Source organism: Thalassophryne amazonica, chromosome 7 (assembly GCF_902500255.1).
Source record: "Thalassophryne amazonica chromosome 7, fThaAma1.1, whole genome shotgun sequence".
Lineage (NCBI taxonomy): Eukaryota > Metazoa > Chordata > Actinopteri > Batrachoidiformes > Batrachoididae > Thalassophryne > Thalassophryne amazonica.
Genome location: NC_047109.1, coordinates 42,072,890 through 42,087,642, shown reverse-complemented (window position 1 = coordinate 42,087,642; position 14,753 = coordinate 42,072,890). Strand labels below are relative to the sequence as shown.

Genomic DNA, 14,753 nt, shown 5'->3' with positions numbered 1-14,753 from the left:
GAATAGTCTCCTGCATTATGTGTTTACTAAATTGTTTCTATACTTAATAAACCATGAACAAACTATTTGTAAGTGCACATATGTATGTATTATTACGCCATGAGTTAGAAATGTATTAATGATCAGGACATGTTGGAATAAATGATTTACCAATTGTGCAATGCATGTTTAATTCACACAGTTGCTAATACGGAGCAGCGTGAGGTGGCAGAGCCGCCAAGCTTAGCGAGGATGATGACAAATGAGCGCGAGCGTGTTCTCACAGTCCATCCAACTCACTTTCCACCATGACCACAAACCGTACACATTTGTCACTGCAAACAAGAAGCTGATACAGGAAGTACAGAGGAAGTACACTAAAAGAATGATGGGAGAGACCGAGGTGCATGATGGGAGAACTTTTTTCCCAGAAATGTGTAGAAACTGCGTTATATCGTCCCACTGGACACGAGCAAAAGGCTGGCATAGGAATACACTGAGTGAGCCGCATTACCGCCGTAACTCCATAGCTTCGGTCAAGAAAGTACTTTGGAAAAATTAATAATCCAGTTTTGATATTCTCAGTGCGCATTTCTAAAGTCAGTAGTTGTACCAGGTAGGCCCCATTCTATGACAAGCCACTTCCAGCATTTGTAAACAAAGTAGCAAAATTATCAGGCTATTAATGAGCCATTTGTGTACTAATTAAATGGCAATGGAATAATAATGAAAATACCCTCTGGACCTACATTCAGGTTAGTAATGTTTTTTTTTTATTTTTTATTTTTTATCTGAAACAAGACAAATTTGTGAATTAGGCATAAATAAGTTATTGTTGTGACATTAATTACAGATCTTGAAGAAAAAATAACATTTCTATGATATATATAGAAATAGTATGAACTGTTAGTAATTTGTTGCTTATTCATAATGGAGGTACTATAATGAACATTTTACATTTACAATTAGTGTGAACTGTTACTAATTTGTTGCTTATTGTTATTAGAGGTCCTGTAATGAATATTTCTACATTGTACATAGCATAAATATCTAGTTTCATTGAATTAAAATGCTGTTTTATGATAATGTCATTAAATATCCCTCATTATATTTATAATTGCAATTTAATACGTAATACATGTTGTCAGTGTCACATAAGTTGTGTAAACATCAATTTTTTACTGAAATCATCAACCCCTGAAGAAAATTATTAAAATAATATTGTCCAATTGAATCTTCAATTTTTACAGAATTTCAATCAATCAACTTCAATATTTTTTGAAAGAGAAAAACACTGCTCGGTCATAGGATTTGCCTTCATTATATTAGCTAGTTATGTCTTTTTGTGAATGTTTCTGAAGTGAAGACTATATTTCCCAGGGACCACCACTGGCGCTGCTCGGATGCTCTCCTTCACCCTGCTCAGAGTGCCGCTCTCATTGGACCGACATCTCTACTATTATGGAACTGTGGGATAGTTTGTGCCCACAGATTGAGGTCACCGGACTACTTTCTCCACCATGCTCAACGCCCTGGCTGTGTGTTTGGGGTCACTGTCATGCTGGAAGACCCAGCCATGACCCATCTTCAACGCTCTTACTGAGGGGAGGAGGGTGTTTGCCAAAATCTCGCAATACATGACCCCATCCATCCTCCCTTCAATATGGTGCAGTCATCCTGTCCCCTTTGCAGAAGCACACCCCCAGAGTATGATGTTTAAACCCCCATGCTTCACGGTTGGGATGGTTTTCTTGAGGTTGTTCTCATCCTCTAAACATGGTAAGTGGAGTTGATTTCAAAAAGCTCTATTCTGGTCTCATCTGACCACATGACCTTCTCCCATGCCTCCCCTGTATCATCCAGATGGTCACTGGTGAACTTCAAACGGGCCTGAACATGTGCTGGCTTGAGCAGGGGGACCTTGCTGCCCTGCAGGATTTTAAACCATGACAGCATCATGTGTTACTAATGTACGAGGTCTGTCCAAAAAGTAATGGACCTTTTTATTTTTTTTTTTAAACTATATGGATTTGAATCACGTGTGATTGCATCAGCCAAGCTTGAACCTTCGTGCGCATGCGTGAGTTTTTCCACGCCTGTCCTGAGCTGCTTTGTGCCGACGCGCGAAATCCTCTGCACGTCTTTCATTACAAAATCTCCTGTAACAGTGGAATGTGCCGCAAAAGTGCTATGTCCAGCTCTGTTGCCATTTCTTTGGTAGTCACATGATGTCCCGGATCAACACAGCATTCAGTTTAGAAATGATCTGGTTGATCGAGCCTGTCGAATGGCCACTCGGCGCGCCGCATGCCTTCCGCCGCTGTGGGCCATCTTTAAAAAGGTTTTAACAGTCCATAATCCGCGTGACGCCGACAGAATCTTCACCGATATCCAACTGAATCTATCGAACGGTTTCCAACTGCCTGTCTCTAACAGTTTCTGAAAAAAAATTTCATGGAGCAAAGCGGTAAAAGGTACGATAAAAAAAGGTATGATACTTTTTGGACAGACCTCGTAATCTTTGTGACTGTGGTCCCAGCTCTGTTCAGGTCATTGACCAGGTCCTCCTGTGTAGTTCTGAGCTTTCTCAGAATCATCCTTTACCCCACAAAGTGAGATCTTGCATGGAATCCCAGACCGAGTGAGATTGATAGTCATCTTGTGTTTCTTCCACTTTATAATAAATAATCATAACAGTTGTCTTCTACCAAGCTGCTTGCCTGTTGTTCTGTAGTCCATCCGAGCCTTGTGCAGGTCTACAGTTTTGTCCCTGGTGTCCTTAGACAGCTCTTTGGTCTTGGCTATGGTGGACAGGTTGGAGTGTGTCTTTTATACAGGTAACGAGTTCAAACAGGTGCAAGAAAAATTAACAGGTCTGTGTGAGCCATAATTCTTGCTGGTTGGTAGGGGTTCCAATACTTATTTGCAGCAGTAACATACAAATAAATTATTAAAAAAATCATACATTGTTATTTCCGGATTTTTTTTTTTTTTCAGATTATGTCTCTTACAGTAGACATGCACCTAAGATGAAAATTTCAGACGCCTCCATGATTTCTAAGTGGGAGAACTTGCATCACTACAGGGTGTTCAAATACTTTTTTTACTCACTGTATATATATACATATATATATATATATATATATATATATATATATATATATATATATATATATATATATATATATATACACCAAACTTGAATAAACTTTGATTAAAAAAATCATAATTAAAAAAGAAAATCCAACTGTCATGATTTATAAATGTAAGTGTGAGGGAATAAGCCTGAAAATGAGATGCATGCTCTATTTTTTGTTTGAAGAAAAAGTTAAACTAAGCTCTATAAAAAAAAAAAACTGAGCAAATGAATGAAAATATAGCAATGAATGTATGTGAATATTGTATGTAAGGTGAACAGAGTGAAGGAGACTTAATGTAGAAAAATGAGGTGAAATTAGGAGCAAGTAGATCAAATTTCATTGCATTTATCATGGACATGTCGTCATTACAGTCTATATGAAAAAAGAGTCTGACTAAATATTCATGAAACTGTAACCATTGCATCGTATGTGACAATGATATTAGTAGCATAAGAAAACAAATTATTACATTTCTGAATTCACCATCGGTGTATGTGATACATGACACTGGCAGTACTGAAGAGAACTGAGTATGTGTCCCAGTGAGATATGAGTAACTGATAAGAGAAGGGGAAGAAAGTGTCAAAGTACTAAAAGAAAGAAGGGAAATGAATGAAATAGCTAATCATGGCATACATAGATTAGGAGGGATGAAGGTTACATTAACGGAAAAACAAAAGGAAGGAAATAAGAGAATCAGCTCGGTTATTACTGTGTCATCTGCAAGCATTTCAATGTTTGCAGATGACACAACAGTCTATATGGCTGGGAAATCAATTGAGGAAGTTAAAACAAAACTTCAGCAGGAAATTAAAACGATTGAAAATTGGATTGAAGACAACAAACTCATTCTGAATGTAGGAAAAACAGTAAGCATTGTCAATGGAACTAAACATTCCTTAAGAGCTGAACCACAACTAAATCTTGTAATGAAAAATACAGTTGTTAAACAAGTGGAAGAAGTCAAACTCCTTGGAGTCTGTATTGACAGCCAACTGTCCTGGGACAAACAAATAAATAATGTAGTCTCTAAAATGGGACGGAGTTTGGCAGTGACAAGAAGATGTTCAAGATATTTAACTAAACCAGTGATACCATATGTCAATCAAAGTTTGGTGTTGTCTCAGTTGGATTATTGTGCAGTTGTCTGGTCAAATACGCCAGTAAATAATGTAAAAAAATTACAGCTTGTGCAAAATAAAGCTGCACGTGTGGTGTTAAAATGTGGCCTTAGGACGAGTGTGGATACAATGCATAAACGCCTCTCTTGGCTTTTGGTGAGGGACAGGTGGCTATATGCAAAGGCAAACTTTTTAAGAAATATTATTACAACTCAGATACCGTCTGTCCTTTACCAACAACTGCCTTTTAGTAAGGATACTCATTTTTATCCAACCAGGCATGCCAAAGGACTGTGTTTCATTTTGCCTAAATGTAAAACAAACCAGAGTCAACGGACAGTGATGTTTCGAGCCATGAGAGAATGGAATCATTTACCACTAAAGTTAAGGGAATTGAACAGTGGACTGGGTTTTAAAAAGGAACTTAAAAAGTATTATCTGAGGCAAATGGTTGAAGTATTGTGATGTATTATGAATTGATTATGAATGAATTTATTCTGAATGTATTATGAATTTTCATTATGAATTACAGGCCTTAATGGAAATCTATTATGTTATTGTACTGAAACTGTGATTAAAACATGAATGGACCCCAGGAAGAGTAGTTGATGCAGTTATACTGCAGATGCTAATGGGGATCCAAGTAAATAAATAAATAAATAAATTACTCAAAATTGTTGACACTGTAACAAGCCGTTTACATGCGGTCCACATAGCTTGCAAGTGATACCGTGGCCACTCGTTTGCTTGAACGGTTTGTACAGTGTATATAGGCCAATGAGATATTCAGATATTTTTACATACAGATCAGTGACTGCAACCCCAGTGTCACTCGCGAGGCTCAACACAGAGCACATGAATATACAAATTTATTTTCACACAATTATGAAAAAAATATGTGTACATGTATGATTTGCTCAGATTTTTTAATCCTGTCTGTTATACCTTTTGATTCAAGACTACTTTTCACTTTAAGTATTTCTACATTGTTTAAAATAAAATAAATAAATAATAATAATAATAATAATAATAATAATAATAATAATAATAATAATGGATTTGACTTATATTACTCTTTATAATGTCTCAATGTTTTCTTAAAGCACTTACATTTTTGTTTCTCACTGTGTTTACACAATGGGGGATTTTCAAGTTGCGATAGACTAGTGGCTATGCACATGCGTAATGACATCACAACTCTGTCCCGTTAGGAGCAGCCAAAGGGACTTCTTAATTACTTAAGTAAGAGTGATTCTTAATTATTTGTGATGAATTCATTACATATTTATTCATGTTTAATTAGGGCTAAATAAGGTGTAGTCATTATAAAGTGTTACCTAATAATCATTGTGTCAACTTGTCATAAACACAAAATAGAAGCATATGTTGTTAATGTCAAGTTGTTATGACAAAGACATTTTCTGGCAATGTCACGTAGATTAATGTCAAACTGTCATAATAAGGACATCCCAAACAAATTTAATGTCAAGTTGTCATGACAAAGACACCTTCTGGTAATGTCACTTTGATTAATGGCAAGTTGTCATAATCAAGTCAACCCCAAAAAATGTCAACTTGTCATGGCAAACACTGAATGACACTTAATGACAGCAGTCATAAACATTTATGACATTGACATAATGCTTATGACACATTCATGACTGTGTCATGTGACAGTTATGACAGTGTCATTTCAGGATTATGACGGTACCTTCAAGTAAAGTGTTACCAAAGATTTTTAGAGATAAGGTGGCGGCATTTTGCAGCTTTGCTCACTGACAAGGATTCCCAATTATCATCAATATAGCAAACCTGGGGCTTCATTAAAAAAACAAACACTGCATCAGATACATACTAAAAGTATGGTATGGACAAAAAAAAAATCTGACATCAAAGTGTTTGTACACACATGCAAGCAATATTATCATCATAAATCACACACTACTTTGAATTGTGCACACACTGATCTGCTTTGTATACACCCACATTCAACCAAAAATGGTCAATAAAAACAGTTCATGAATTTTCAAATATATGCATGAAGCCTGAAATATGTACTATCAGAGAGAGCAGGAAAAAAATGTTCATGAAACAGAAATTGAGGTGCTTGCTTATGATCACGACCGTAGCATTAAAAAAAAAAACAATTTACTTATGGTGCTGCATGTTTCTTCTTCATTTTTACATCACACTCATTAGTGGACATACCTTTATCAAGGTCACCACAAGAACCAGATAGAAACTTTCCAAATAACACAAAAAGTAATTATTTTTCATTGCAGTTGTCTTGAATCCTTTCCAATACTGTAGCATAATCACACAGATGTCTGCATTAAGAGAAAATCTCTCCTAATAAAACTGAACCAGGGAAAATAACATGGGCCCATTTTGATAATCCACTCATGTCCACAGCTGACAATTTACATTTCAACAGCTGCTGTGCCTTGATGAAATTTTACACATGTGGTGTTATGTAAGATCTTATTCAGCTTTTATACAGTGGGTAAAATAAGTTTTGAACGTATCATATTTTTAGGTAAATACAATTCAAAAGGTGCTGTTGGTGTGATGTTTTCACTAGATGTTGGCACCAACCCAATTAATCCACAGATGCAAAGAAACCAAAAGAAATAAGCACAGAAACTAAGTTATGTGTAATAAAATGGAATGATGCAGGGGGAAAAAAAAATAAATCTTGAACACGGTTACTGAAATTTATCTAATACTTTGTACAAAAGCCTTAGTTGATAATGACAGGTTGTGGATGACTCCTGTATGGAGAATTTAGTTTCACACATTGCTCAGGTGTAATTTTGGCCCATTCTTCCACACAAACAAGTCTTCAAATCTTAAAGGTTCCTTTGACCTCTCCTTTAGTTCTTTCCATAGATGTTCTTTTGGATTCAAGTCAGGTGATTGGCAGCTTTATTTCCATTCTGTGAAACGAATTGAGAGTATTCTTGGCTGTGTGTTTGGGATCATTGTCTTGCTGAAATGTCCACCCTCATTTCATTTTCATCATCCTAGTAGATTTTTATCAATAATGTCTCTGTGCAGTCCTTCCTTCAATTATATGAAGTTTTGCCATTGTCATATGCTGAAAAACAGCCCCACACCATGATGTTCCTACCTTTACATTTCACTGTTGTTTCACTGTTGTTGTTTGGGCTGATGTGGAGTGCCATTTGACATCCAAACATCATCTGTATTATGGCATCCAATGAGTTCAATTTTGGTCTCATCTGACCAGACTGTATTCTCCTAGTATTTCCCAGGCATGTCTAAATGCTGTTCAGCAAACTTTAAATGAGTTTCAACATGCTTATTCTTCAGCAATGGAATCTTGGATGGTGAGCGTACATACAGGTCATGGTGGTTGAGTGCAATACTTATTGTTTTCTTTGAAACAATTGTTTCTGCTAATTCCAGGTCTTTCTAAACCAATGGTTGGCTTTTGAACAACTCTTCTCATAATTCTTTCCACTCTTCTGTCAAAAATCTTGCAAGGAGCACCTGGTTGCAGCCAGTTTATGGTGAAATGATGTTCTTTCCACTTTCAGATTGTGGCCCCAACATTGCTCACTAGAGCATTCAAAAGTGTAGAAATCCTTCTGTAACCAAAGCCATCAGGTGTGTTTTGCAACGATAAGGTTCCAAAGAGCTTGAGAGAGCTCTTTTCTTTTACCCATCATGAGATGTTTCTTGTGTGACACCTTGGTAATGAGACATCTTTTTATATGCCATCAGTTGGGACTGAACCAGCTGATATAATTTTGCACTAACAAGAGGCAGGACTACTTTCTAATGACTGATAGATTTCAGCTGGTGTCTTGGCATTCCAAGTCTTTTTGCACCTCCCTTTCTTCAGTGTTCAGTACTTTTTTCCTGTGTCATTTCACATTATTACACTAAACTTAATTTATAGGCATCTATGGTTTAATTTCTTTGTATGTGTGAATCATTTGGGTTGTTACTGACATCTGATGACAATTTTATGATAATAGCACCTTTAGAAATGTATTTACTGAGAAAAATGGTGACATTGTTCAATACTTTTTTTACTGGCTGTATTTAAAGGACGTCAGGTGTTTTTTTTTAACATCCCAGTTAGCAGCACAACATCAAAGTATTCATGATTGTGAAGTCTTTCTGTGCATATGCATTTTTTATTCCTCTCCCTGAGCGAGTTAACAGGTGCTTTTCCAGAAAATGTCTCACTCTGAAATTCTCTGCATTTCTCTGCGTGTGAAGTGGTTATTAGCAAAACAGAAACATCTAATGGCTGGCAGACAGAGCAAAATGAATGCGGTTGAAAATGAAGCTTCTGAGTTTTCTTTGAAAGTAATGGCTCAGATTTACAGAGGAGATGACACACTTCACCCCAAAACTCTTAACTTTTTCAGAGTCTGTCGGATTTTGGAAGCTAAAGTGTTGTGACGCTGCTGTTTGTGTCACAAGATGCTGGTTTACTGCTGCTGTGATCATGGACATGCCTGGACACACAGATGGCTGGGAAAAACTCAGAAGACGCTATTTTCAGGAAATAATGGACTCTCTATCTAATGTGCCACAATCGTGACAGAATTTGACTTGAAGGCAGAGCCGGGCTTGGACCGAAGAGCAAGTGGACCTGGACATTATTCTCTGGCCGAGTGGAACTTGAAAATGACCTCTGGCTGTGGATCCAAGTGAGGACCCGTTGCCTGGCTGGCGATCACGCATGCATGAGGGCTTCGACTTGTGGTGGACTAATTTGGAAATCATTACACTGGGGTGAGTGGAATGTTATCCTTTTTTTTATTTTTTGCTTTGTGCTTTCAATGGAACTTTCAATGAAAGCATTTTGTTTGTTGCCTCTGCCAAGGAGGTTATGTTTTCGGTTGCGTCCATTTGTTTGTTGGTTGGTTTGTTAGCAGGATTACTCAAAAAATCCTCAACGGATTTCAATGAAATTTTTTTACCAGGGGTGTACCTTGGCCTAACTTAGAAGTCATTCAATTTTGGTAATGATCCAGAACACGATCCAGATCCAGTAATTAAGAGAATTAATGTTGAATAATCCCTTAAAAAAAAAAAAAAAAAACAGCTGGCATGCATGTTAGAATGGCTGTTACACTGTTTTAACACGCATGTCAGCTGTTTATTACCGCTTAATGGATGTAGAATTTCTCCGTGACATTTTCACAGACAACGTGATGACACAGATATACTTACTTATTAGCATTTTTAACAGTCTGTGTTTATGGTGCGCAAAACCTTCTCACAGCTGCTGCTTTTACAGTGACTGCATCAAAATGAACAGTTATCACCAAGAAACAAGTCATCATAACACAACATCACACTTGTGCAAACTTTGGAATTAATCTGTGCCTCAGTTCTTAATGTTCGCAGCTGCATTCCTTTAAAGCGCATGCTGGGGCACTTCTAGTAGCTACGTCACTTGTCGGAAACACCCAAGTACTCCCGAGTACTTTGTTTTCGGAAGTCTCTATAGCTGCTTGCTGCAAATGCCGTATACTTTGAAACCGGTCACGGAAGTGCACAAAGTAATCTTGTTGGATCAACAGATGGTCATTAACAGCCTAAATCTAAATTGTTATGATTTTGGTGCGACATGTCCTTTAACAACTGAACAGTTCCTTTGGAATAATTATTTCTCACTATTACATCTAACAAAAATTTTATTTATATTACAGTACGGATTACAGTTTGTGCAGACACCCAAGCATTTTGCCATCCAGTTTGGTTTGAAAATTCACAATGTATGCATTAAAATTATGCAATATGTCCCATTTTGTGTGTGCACTCAACATTAAAAATGAGGCCTTGGATGTATTTTAATTCCAAATGTTCTATAAACTAGTAATAATATTAGTCATAGCTGTCAAATCACATTAGTGACATGATGTCTGACATCTCTGCACTGCTGCGGTTAACAATTACCTGACATGCGTACCAATGCAGTCCAAATAAACTGTACCCAGACCACCTTTGCAACTGAGACCAGGCACCACTCTGTGCGCTCACATTTGTCAAACAAACTGGAGTTTAATACATGAGAAATCACTCAGATGTGTTGTGTTTTTATATACTGCAAGGAATAATTTGAGAAGTTACTCATTGGTTCAAAAAAATTATAGTTAAAAAGTGGTTTCATATATTTTGTATGTATCTCCACTGACAGAAAACAATCACGGGTTAAAATTTACGACTGCAAAAATGGAAGCAGCAGTTCAGTTTGTTCTGTATTGATAGAAGGTACAAAACAAAAAACATTTTTGTAAACATTAATCAATTTGTTCTATGTTAATAGAAAGTACAATATGAAAACCATACTTATCTTTACTTGTATTTTTGTAAATATTAATCTTCTTTTATAATTGTTCAAATCAAAGAGTAAGACCTTCAGTTTTAAGAGTGCCTTCTGTTATCTGAAGATGCAGATCTGATTTAAATAGATCCCGTTCCCCGTGACTTCTGTCTGACTAAAAGAAGGATAAACACTCATGTCACCTTGAGACTGAAGAGTGTTTTAATTTATCTAAAGATGTTGAAAAAACAGGAATCTTTTTAAGATGTTGAATTTAATTTGATGTGGCCTCAGTCCTACAAAAAAAGTACCACGACCTTGAGCTTCAATAATATCTTAATTTAATCAAACTGTTGAGCAGTTTAAAAGGTATATGTTGATTTTGCTCCTAGAACCAAAAGCAATAACATTATGAATAGGTTCAAGGTTCAAAAGGTTCAAAAGGTTTATTGTCATATGTACAGTAAGAAACGTATTTCCCTGTGCAATGAAATTCTCTTCTTTGCTGCTCTCACCGGGTGTCTATAATAATAGTCAAAATAGGCATTAAAAAAAAAAAAGCATTAAAAGCATTAAGCATTAAAAAGTAAAGTAACAATAAAGGTGCAGTTACAGTACGAAGTGAAATGAAATAATGTGCAAATAGCAAGATTCAAGTATTAACAGTTAACAGTAAAGTAACAGTAAGGTGCAGTAACAGTGTGAAGTGAGCCCAGGGGGTCTGCTCAGTCCTTAGCAGCATTCAGCAGTCTGATGGCAGTGGGGTAGAAAGAGTTTTTGAAGCGGGTGGTTTTGCATTTCACACTCCTGAACCTCCGTCCTGAAGGCAGCAGTGTGAACAGTCCGTATTGGGGATGTGTAGGGTCTTTTATGATGGCGGCAGCTCTATTGTGGACTCTCCGATGGTAGATGCTCTGCAGAGATGGTAGTGGCGTCCTCGTGATCTTTGATGCGGTCTTCACTACTCTCTGCAGGCGTTTGCGGTCATTCACCGTTGAGCTGCCATACCACGCAGTAATCGAGGTGGTGAGAATGGACTCAATGATGCAGCTGTAGAAGTTGCTGAGAATCTTGGGTGACATGCCAAATTTCCTCAGCCTCCTCAGGAAGTACAGCCACTGCTGAGCCTTCTTTACCACCTGTGTGGTGTTGAGTGTCCAAGTGAGGTCACTACTGATGTGGACCCCCAGATATTTAAAGCTGCTCACTCTCTCCACCTCGTGGCCTTGGATAGACAGTGGCTGATGAGGTTCCCTCTCCCTCCTCATGTCCACTATCATTTCCTTGGTTTTATCTGTGTTCAGGGTGAGGTTGTTGACTCCACACCATGTCACCAGGCCTTCCACGTCCCTCCTGTAAGCTGCTTCGTCTCCGCCGGTGATGCGTCCAATCACAGCAGTGTTGTCAGCAAACTTTATGATGGTGTTGTCGGGGTGAGAGGCGGCACAGTCGTAGGTGAAGAGGGTGTAGAGAATAGGGCTGAGGACGCAGCCCTGCGGGGTACCGATGTTGATGGTGATGCTGGCTGAGGTCCTATTCCCAATCTTGACGGACTGTGGTCTGCCAGTCAGAAAGTCCAGAAGCCAGTCACAGAGGGTGGGGTGGAGTCCAAGGGCAGACAATTTGTAGGTGAGTTTGTGAGGGATGACCGTGTTGAAAGCAGAGCTGTAGTCAATGAAAAGTACTCTGATGTAAGAGTCTTTATTTTCCAGGTGGGAGAGGGAGGCGTGCAGGGCGGCGGCAGTGGCATCCGAGGTTGACCTGTTGTGCCTGTAAGCGTACTGCAGGGGGTCTGTGATGTCCGGTATGCAGCCCTGAATGTATGACAGTACCACTCTCTCGAAACACTTCATAATGATTGGAGTGAGTGCCACTGGCCTATAGTCATTCAGGCAAGATGGGGGGTTCTTCTTGGGGAGAGGGATGATGGTGGTGGTCTTGTAGCAGGTGGGAACAGTGCATTGACTGAGGGAAAGGTTGAAGATGGAGGTAACAATGTCAGTCAGCTCGTTGGCACACGCTCTGAGGGCACGACCAGGTATGTTATCCGGGCCAACAGCTTTCCGGAGCCGAATACTCCTCAGTGCTCTGTGTACCTGGGCTGGTGTGATAACGAGAGGGGAGGAGGGAGGTTGGGCAGCCGAAGTGTGTGTATGATCTATGGATGTGGTACAGGTGGAGGTGGAGCTCTCAAAGCGTGAGCAGAACACATTGAGGTCTTCCAGGAGGCTGTCTGAAGAGCTGATGGTGGTGGTCCTGGAGCCGGTTCTGAAGTCTGAGATGTGGTTCAGACCTTGCCACATCCTCCTGGGGTCAGCATTGGAGTAGAAGTTCTCTGGTGCTGCCCTCAGAGCGCCACGGATATTACTGTATGCGTGGTCCAATATATTTTTACCCCTGGTGGGAATGTCCACATGCTGGTAGTATTTGGGGAGTACAGTCTTTAGGTTGCCCTTGTTAAAATCTCAGACGATTATGCAAACGGCGTCTGGGTGAGCGGTCTCTGTCGCGCTGATGACGTCATGCAGTTTACTGAGTGCTGTTGTGTAGTTAGCGCCCGGGTGGATGTAAACAGCGGCTAAAAATACACGTAAACTCCCTCGGTAGATAAAAGGGGCGACATTCCAGTAATAGAAACTCCAGATCAGGTGAGCAGTATTTCTGTACAGTCCGAGCATTTCTACACCAAGAGTTATTTATATAAACACACACACCTCCTCCTGCGCTCTTACCGGAATCTGCTGTCCTGTCCCCTCGGAACAATGAATGTGTTTCCAGCTGAACGGCAGAGTCCGGGACGGTCTCTGTGAGCCAAGTCTCGGTGAAAATCAAAGCACAACACTGTCTAGTCTCTCTCTGTGCTGTAATCCTCGCCCGTAACTCGTCCAGTTTGTTTTCCAGCGACCGCACGTTAGCCAGCAGCAGGCTGGGGAGCGGTGGCTTACTCGGACGTGCCTTTAGCCGAACATGAAGCCCGCCTCTCTTACCCCGCTTCCGACGCCGCCGGCGGAGCACTTTCCTTGGGTCTGCGTCCTCACTTGGGGTCGAGGCTTTGGGGCCTTTCTGGGTGTTACGATGCTGGCGTTCCTCACGGACAATGAGCTGCAGTTCCGGTGGAATATATCCAGTAAAGACAGAGCTATGCAGTAGTGCCTGTCTGTCATAGGTCTGTAGTGCATGAGATTTGGAAACGAGAGAAAACAAGCAAGAAAAAAAATATAAAAAGACTCAAAACGTGACATCCAGTGACGGAGCTAGCAACGACGGCTGTTGCCACGGTGGGCGCCATCTTTGAAGCAGATGCAAGTGACAGGATCCTTAATTGGAGTAAGCAGGTATACAATGCATCCAGAAAGTATTCACAGCAGTTCACTTTTTCCACATTTTGTTGTTACAGTCTTACTCCAAAATGAAGTAATTTAATTTTTCCCCCTCAAAATTCTAATCCCAACAACCCATAATGACAACTTGAAAAGAGTTTTGTTTCTCATGGTCTGAGAGTCTCAAACTTCAGGTGGGCTGCCATGTGCTTTTTATGAAGGAGTGGCTTCTGTCTGGCTACTCTACAATTCAGGCCTGATTGTTGGATTGCTTTAGAGATGGTTGTTCTTATGGAAGGTTCTTCTCTCTCCACAGAGGAATGCTGGAGCTCTGACAGCTGGAGCTCTGGTGACCATCGAGTTCTTGGTCACCTCCCTGACTAAGGCTTTTCTCTCTTGATCACTCAGTTTAGACAGGTGGCCAGCTCTAGAAAGTTTCCTGTTGGATCCAAACTTTTTCCATTTGATGATGATGGACACCACTGTGCTCATTGGGACCGTCAAAGCAGCAGAAATGTACCCTTTCCCAGATTTTTGCCTTGAGACAATCCTGTTTCAGAGGTCTACAGACAATTCCTTTGACTTCATGCTTGGTTTGTGCTCTGACATGCACAGTCAATTGTGGGACCTTATATGTAGATAGGTGTGTCCCTTTCCAAATCATGTCCAATCAACTGAATTTACCCCAGGTGGATTTCAATCAAGCTGTAGAAACATCTCAAGGATGATCAGTGGAAACAGGATGCACCTGAGCTCAATGTTGATCTTTGTGACAAAGGCTGTGAATACTTATGTACGACCCCAATTCCAATGAAGTTGGGACATTGTGTAAAATGTAAATAAAAACAGAATACAATGATTTGCAAATCCTCTTCAACCTATA

At 39.5% G+C, this 14,753-nt stretch overlaps 1 protein-coding gene across 1 annotated transcript in view; it reads right to left on the bottom strand.

Annotated features, from left to right (window-relative positions):
• Nucleotides 1–14,753, bottom strand: part of LOC117513832 (glutamate receptor ionotropic, kainate 3) — a 466,610-nt gene that overhangs the window by 285,478 nt on the left and 166,379 nt on the right.